Here is a 7,983-nt window from a genome sequence, read left to right on the forward strand (position 1 = left end):
TGTTTTTAACACAATTATATTTTCATTAAAAAAAAACAGAAAAACTACCATCTCGAAGAGTGAAACACTACTTTGTGTGAGGCGGGCATGACAATGCAGTCATTCTTTCTTGAAAGGGCCTATTCTTTGTCGTACATGTTGGTGCCTGATTGGTCACGCATATATTATCTTTTCAGAACTTGACGACCGGAAACTGAAACTTCCCAAACTTTTTAGCACAGCGGTTAGACGTAGAGTTCTAGCATTAACATAACGTTTTATGAGTGAAGGATTCACCAACTATTTGTGTTCTTTATTTTTGCTAATTTACTTTATTTCAGCGTTAATCGCCCTCTGTGGGCAAACGGCGACTTTCAGGATCTATTTGCGAATCGCTTCACCCCATTACTCCAAACAGCCAGATCGAATCCTTTCGCTTCAGCAAGATGGCGGTCGAGGGAGACAGATACTTCAAAAGCTCAACTCCACCTTTCAAATTGTTGGGAGAAAGCGGGGAACGAAGGCAAGCATATGGAAGAAACATACAGAGCATTGCTGGTGTACCGTTACGAACAGTTATCGGAGTTCTTAAGCGAACAACTGACAACTGTAGGGTGTTTCAGGCTTACGGCAGTGCAGTTGAAGATTTAAAGAGCATAGCCACTGATGATGCGGTGATTGTCGATATAGTGATTTGCCCCAAATCAAATGAATTGATGAAGATGACGAAATGATCGAATATCAACGAAACCAATGCACACGTCCGAATCAAAAGCACGGGCGATCCCCAAATCCTGAGCTCCTGTCTTGTTGAAGATACGGAATACGTAGCTACCATCGGCAATTAAGCATTTCCATTCTACAATTTTTTGAAGGGCCGGCCTCACTTGGTCAAAGCCCTTATACAACGATGCAGGTTATGCCTCGAATACCGGGGATTAATGTTTTGAAAAAAATGGCGGAACAAAGACGCTAATCCAAGCCTTACAGATTGAGTACACCCACAGTACTTTGAGCGAACCATATCAGGGAAATCGAAAAAGCGTAAATAACCCTCATGCATTACCTACATTTGACGTTGCCGAATGGGAATGGCTTGCCCATGCATGTTGCAGGGCAATGGGGGATGGAATATTCCGAAGATCACGCCAACCTCGTTAGGGGCAATTCATAGAGTTTAGCCAATGAAGTGCAACGGTCATTCAGAGAGAGGTTCTTCTTTCCAAACCAGAAGCAGTTCCCAATCCTGATGCAAGAGTTAGTTTTCAGCGACCGTGCACGAAAATTCAAGGAGAGATGGCGCGACACTCGAACCTCGAATGCAAAATAAAGCGGAGAGGGATGGTAGAAAGCGATTGGCGTGACAGAAAAGAACATTCAAAAGGCAGCACATACAACGAAAAACGGAAAAGCGAGGAAGCAGTGAGAAAAGGGGAACTTTACAGTCCCAAGGTGACGATCAGCCATTTGAGCAGTCTGTCACGACAGAAAATGCTGATGGGAAAAAACCTCGAGCCCGAATGCAAGTCACTCCAGAGAGAAGTGGCATCGACATCGGGAGAACACAGTCATTCCTCCGGAAGTGGGATGGTAAAACAATCGACTGAGGTAAAAGGGGACACATTCAGGAATATAAGAGTAGACACACCGAAAGCGAAGATGAAGACACAAATGGAGAGATTCAGGAGTAAGATTAAAGGAAACAACCGGGATTCCAAAGGCAGACACGCTCCAAAGGCCAAATCCACCGACAAAGGCGAAGATTGGAGGGACCGTTTTAAGTCAAACAGACATTTCTTGAACAACTTTTCGCCGAAGCTGCAACAAAATTCAAATAGCACTGAAAAGTCATACATAGAGGGTGTTTTGGACTTAGTCCCCGCTTTTCAAGGTTCAGGTTGGCCCAAGAACAGCCAACCGAATGGATTTCCCCCCCCCTCCCCATAGGACGAGCACGCAAATGGCCTTCGCCCGTGTAGTCACTAAGGTGGTCAAAGAAGGGTTCCACTTGGTTGTCAAGCCTCCAAAGACGGTGCCAATCAAGAATGAGACTTAAGAATCTGCTTTGCACATTAAGAATACCTGTTGAGTCAAGAGATGAACGAAGTACAACGGAAACTACTACCGTTGCATCAAGACTTTTTATAGGATATCTAAAAGCATCAGACGGGCCCAAGGGTTTGGTGACATTCCACCTGAACAGAACATCCTTCTGCAAACCATCGAAGAAACCGACGCCGAGATCGTGGAATGAAAGCAAAAGGGCCAGTGCATGAGGGTGCTGCTTGGAAAACTTTTACAAGAATTAATAGATCGGGATTTACGACATTATTTTCGTGAGATCATATAATTTATTTCGTGGAGATTATTTGAGGACCTGAGGGCTGGGACACGTTAGCTGAGAAAGTTGTTGAAAATAATGAGGATCCAATCAAGGTCGCCTAAAAAAAATATCCAGGAAACAGACAACTGGGTTCAAAGGAAGACGATGCAGAACAAGAACATCAGCAACGAGCAATCAACTTCTCAAGAAAGTTATGCGATGAACGATAAGACCTCCTCACTGTCATCAGCTCCATGCTACAAAAGGTTGCCACTCCGAGCTCTTCAAGCATAGCAAGGGTTATCGTTTCCATGATCCCTCAGAAAAATTTAGCTCCCACGGGCCAAGAATTGATCGACAAGGCTTTCAAAGAAGATGTCTTGCTTGAGATTCAGAGGTGAAAGGCGCTGGTTGATGATCTTAGAGAGATAATCGAGAAGCCACAAAATGACAGCCGAAAAACTTCTCAAAAATCTTCGAATCGTAATGGGTTGGCTTATTTAAAGGTTGTCACTATTTGGCAAAAAAATTCCCTTTCACAATACAACAGAACAAAATGTATGAAATCGAGACCAAACACTGACTCTAGAAATACTTTCAAATAAAAAACGTTGTCTCTTATTTCCTTGTTTACACTATTACTAGATAAAAGTTAGATCAACAGGGACAAAAATTGTCTATTTAAAGTAATATAATAAGTTGAATAATGCACGCATTTTGTGATTGATTCTCACCTATGCTCTATTCGAGGACAGTCATAATCAAAAACTCTGAATCTTTATTTTATAAAACAAATAGATTCATGCCCTTCTGTCAGTAATTAAGGAATAAATCACAGAAGACGAGACGTCTTTTGTAATCTCTTACTGAACAGATAGATGCACGGCAACATGAAATCTGAGTGAAGTCATGATCCTCACAGTTACTAGTGAACGCAATTTTAGCAATTGCGTAGAGAAGCCTGAAAATTTCAGGATTTCAACGAGGTTTGATCCCGTGACCTCGCGATACCAATGCGAAGAGCTAACCAACTGAGCTGGGTTCGACAAATTAACCCACAAATGACCAGCTCCAACATCAGGAGCTTCATAGCTCATTCGGTTCGAGTGACGCACCGGCATCGCGAGGTCACGGGTTCAAACCCCATTTTCACGCTTCTCTACGCAATTGCTAAAATTGCGTTCAGAACTACGAGGATCATAGCTTCATTTTATTTCATATCCGCAGTTCAGTATATGATTCTTCATCATTCCGTTCGTTGAACATGGGATCTGTTTGTTAAATAATGTACAATTTTTACAGGTTTGGATGGACTCTAAACTCGACATGAGGAGCGCATGCTCAGTGCATTCCAAGGATTAGTTGAATTGATTAAGTACACAGCCAGGCAAGACGACTTGGCTCCAGAGAACGCTGAAGCTCTAGTTGCAAGAATCGTTGACCCCAATACTGAAGATCCTTTTGTCCTAAATAACCTGTCCAGCTGGCCTTGGAGCACGGGTTTTAGCCGCTTTATTGACAGAAATACCCCCGGCTGAAGAAGACATTCCATTGGATTGACTTCGTAACTACGTTTAGAGCAAAAACCGTGCATTGTTACACCGTTACTGGGAACCTTCAAGTAATCCCTCTCCTAAAATATCTTTTTGTGATTAAATATCTCTATGCCGATTAACGTGGAGTTTGTATGGGAGTTTAAACCGGTTTGACTGTAGGTGGTTTGCGAGCAATCTCTAGAGACTATACCAATGCTGCAATGTACGATTAATGGTGGACGAACAAAAGGAAGCTAAAAGGAGCTATTGACAGATCTTTTCTTTTCGTCCACCAACTTGGCGGTGATGCCGTAACGTGAAGACCACCTATATTTCTGCCGAAAGAAACCTTTCCCAAAAAACTTTTAATCGATTTCTTGCACGAGAATTAGACATAGCAACTGACAAGATTGCATGCACATCGCATAGTCAGTAAACACATTTTGAAAGGAACCACTCACTTCTTTCAATGAAAAGCTCATACTCGAACCTACAATAAGCGCCAAAAGGGTTCAGACACTTTCCCTTTTAAGGAATCTCGGACAAACCCCTCCCCCCCTTTCTTATCGCCAATTCTTCTTTTTTCCGTTACCAACATTGAAGGGGGAAGGCGGAGGAAGAGGGGGGGGGGGGGGGAGTTGCAAATGGAAAATGAAACGTTAAGGTGATTTTTCCCCTAAATTATTGTCTTCCCAGTTCAGTGTCTCAACTATTTTTGTCGCTTATTGTAGGCCCACTCTTTCTGGTCAATAGAGATTGAGAAAAGATGATGATGTTGACGGTGACGGCGATGGAGAAGATGGTGAAACACTCATAAAGGATAATCAAGAACTTACGAAAATAAATTCCTTGACCGTGCAGGCCAACGTTTAATGACTGCTAGTAAGATTTGATCTTGGCATTCGTTTGCAAACGATTCCTTTCATAGCCTTTAGAGCCGTTTTTATTAACCGAATTTTACCTCGCAGAACTTGACTAGTTATTTGCCTGTCAGTCAAGCCACCAATCTCTAGAGACATAGATAACAAAGCTGCAATGTACAATGGTGGACAAACAAAAGAAGCTGAATGAGATTTGTCCACCAAAATGGCGGCGATGACGTAACGTGAAAAACCACCAGTAATTAACAATTATTCGCCGAAGGCGAGGTGAATAATTGTTTTAGTATTATTACAAAAGTGATTTTTTGACAAAATATGCATTTTCTTTAAAACTATTAATTTCTTCGTCGACAAAACGGCTTGCGGCCATTTTTAAGCAAACCGCTTAGGTGATTATCGCGTAAGAATGTCAATAATTGTTGTGGTTTAATTTGATTTTTGGTTTCAATTTTCTCAAACAGTTTCTTTCTTTCAAACTAGTTTGGTTTTTTCAATCGTTCGAAATTAAAGGAACCATTTAAAGTGCCCCTGTGATAAAAAAAAAACACTTCCTTTTTTCCTTCAGATTTTGAAAGTGTGTTTGCTAACACCTGACTGGCAAAATTTTGAGCTTTGATTTTTATCCAAAGGCCGTTTACTTTGAGTGTAAGTTTTGGATTTCACGGTCCGCCATTACTCACGTCCAAAACTGACCGATTGGACCTCAAACGGTTGGATCCAGGGAAAAGTGACGTCAGAGGCTCACTAGCTTAAAATTTCAGTGTGTGAACGCAGCTTATGATATATGCAAAGCGTGAGTTTAAAAGGCTGAAAGCCCAAGACCCCTGTGCTGCATATTAATTCTGCGGCGTACACACGTATTGCATTCTTAAACTAGTGAGCCTTTGACGTCATTTTCTCCTCGATCCAGCTCTCTCAAGAACATAATGTTAGTAATGGCGGACCATTAAATAGGAAAATTACAGGTAAAATAAAGAGGTGTTTTTTTTGAAATCAAGGCTTAAAATGTGGGTCACTTAGTGTTTTGTTAACATAGTTTTGAAATCCAAAGAAAAATATGAATTGATTTTTTGGTCACAGGGGCACTTTAAAAGATTTTTGTGGCAACTTTTTTGCCAACAAACTTTGGCGCCAAGACTGGGTTGCCAGCGAGCGGCAATTCAAACGTCAGCTGTTGAGCTTTTTCTAACTAATTTAACACGAATTCAGTCTGGTATTGTAGAATAAAGTATAAGAAGTCGTCAAAACTGTATTGATGATGTAATTGTTTGTGTTAACTTCGCAAAAAAAGACTTTGATGGCGTCCTTCCGACAGCGGTAGAGCGACAACAACGTCCTTTACACACGGAAGTGCACCGTTTCCGGTGACAAGGTAAGGAATTGACAAGATAGCACAGTTTTGACTGCCGCGTGAATTGCGGGCGCGGGTTCCGTATGTAAGGCTATGTAGTAAAAATAATGTACTTTACACGTAATGGAAGCGACTCTCTTTAAACGTTTACAGTTCGAAGTCATTCTACTGGATTTGCTGTACGAGGCACTCCGAGGCAGACATTGTGTTATAGGAAGAAGTTATTCTCAGACTAGCTGTTGGGGCTTCGTGATGATTTTAGTCAGGAAGGAACGAGAAAAGCCAGGACAAAACATGGCAGGAGCCAAACATAAAAAGCAAATCTACTTAATCGCTAAACTGTTGACTATCTTAACATCCCGATTTGCTCATGAAGGCCGTCTTTACTATTAATAATACTACGTAATATTTTTGACGGTTCAAAATAGTGCACCCTGCGAGCAGAGCCTCACCAAAACTCACTAGAGGGCAAGCAAGAGATGCTCTGCAGAAATCGTGTCAAGTATCTTAAGTCGCCGCAGCCCAAGTTTCTGGGCTAGTCACTCCGGTCAAACCGGTTTAGGCAGCACGTGCATCATAGTTTTTACAAGGGGAAGGTCAAAATCGGGCCTTCAGTAAGAAAATCAATATAGCGTCCGGGAGTGCGATAGAGACTTGGACTGGGTTTCAAACTGTCTCCAAGCAACGGCCTGCGCATACTTAACAAAGATTGATACGATTTACGAAATTTCACGATTTCGAAAATAGTGAAGTTTGACTGATTTTGACCTCTTAACCACCCTTCTTTCAAGTTCATTGGTTCATCAGGTTGTCAGTTAATAATTTTACAATGACTGCAAAAATTCTCGTGCGCTCATTGGCTAATTTTTGTAATAAATTTTATAATATATGCGATAATGACGCGATATTGCTCGCGTCAGATTGAAGTTTCTCGCATTTTTGTCTCGCTTTTGAAACTGTTACTTTGCTACTGTTACCATAGCTACTTTGACAATGTTATGACGCAATTCATGATCAATAACAGGACAGACACATGAAAAGCTGACATCAATTTGTTAAACAGAATAACAAAAGATGAACGTAAAAATAAAGTAATAAATAAATTATACTGCTTAACTTACGTCCGGCGTTAAAGTCGTGAACATTGATCATCAAGTATATAAAATAAGAATAAAGGATACTGTGATTTCAAATGACCAAACTAGTTTCTTCAACTTGTATGTCACAAATTTGCAGACCACTTACATCAAATGTCCGAGCAACGAACCGCTACCGTGCGGGAGGCTATGGGTTCGAACTCCGGCCGGACCGACGATAGCTGACGAGAAACGGCTGCCTTCGTAAAGGCATCTGTAAATAGTTATTCTTCTCGGATATAAGGAGGATGAACCGTAGATCCCGTCCCACAACACCCGTGAATGATCTAGCTCTCACGAGGCAAAGTAACCCGGGGAGAGGGGGGGGGGGGGGGGTGGGGGTACTCCCTTATATGGGCTATATAGGTATGTGCTGCCCCAAAGGGTTTGGTTTTTTAGCTGTTTTAGTCTGAAATAGGGTATCGATTTTGACCATTTGGTCATTGTACACATTGTACGAAGAGGGGAGGGGATATAGTCCCCTGGGCAATAATCCATGACCTGATTTTGTTAATTGGTTACTTTTGAATCATACAAGGCTTATTTGGTTACTAGTAGTAGTAATGTCGGATTACTGAAGTTTGTTCGACAGTTGCTTTGGAAGCAAAGGAGAATGGTAGGGAAAGAAACAATCTTATAGGACCGAGATTTGAGGGTAAGAGCGTGTACTTCTTGAGATGGTTTCAATAAGCGCCGAATGTATTAGATTGAATTGCACAGCTGCCGTTTGTGTCATGCGAAATCTTCGCCCAATATCCCGGAATGAAACCACTTAATG

The sequence above is a fragment of the Montipora capricornis genome, chromosome 11 (assembly GCF_036669925.1).
Source record: "Montipora capricornis isolate CH-2021 chromosome 11, ASM3666992v2, whole genome shotgun sequence".
Classification (NCBI taxonomy): Eukaryota; Metazoa; Cnidaria; class Anthozoa; order Scleractinia; family Acroporidae; genus Montipora; species Montipora capricornis.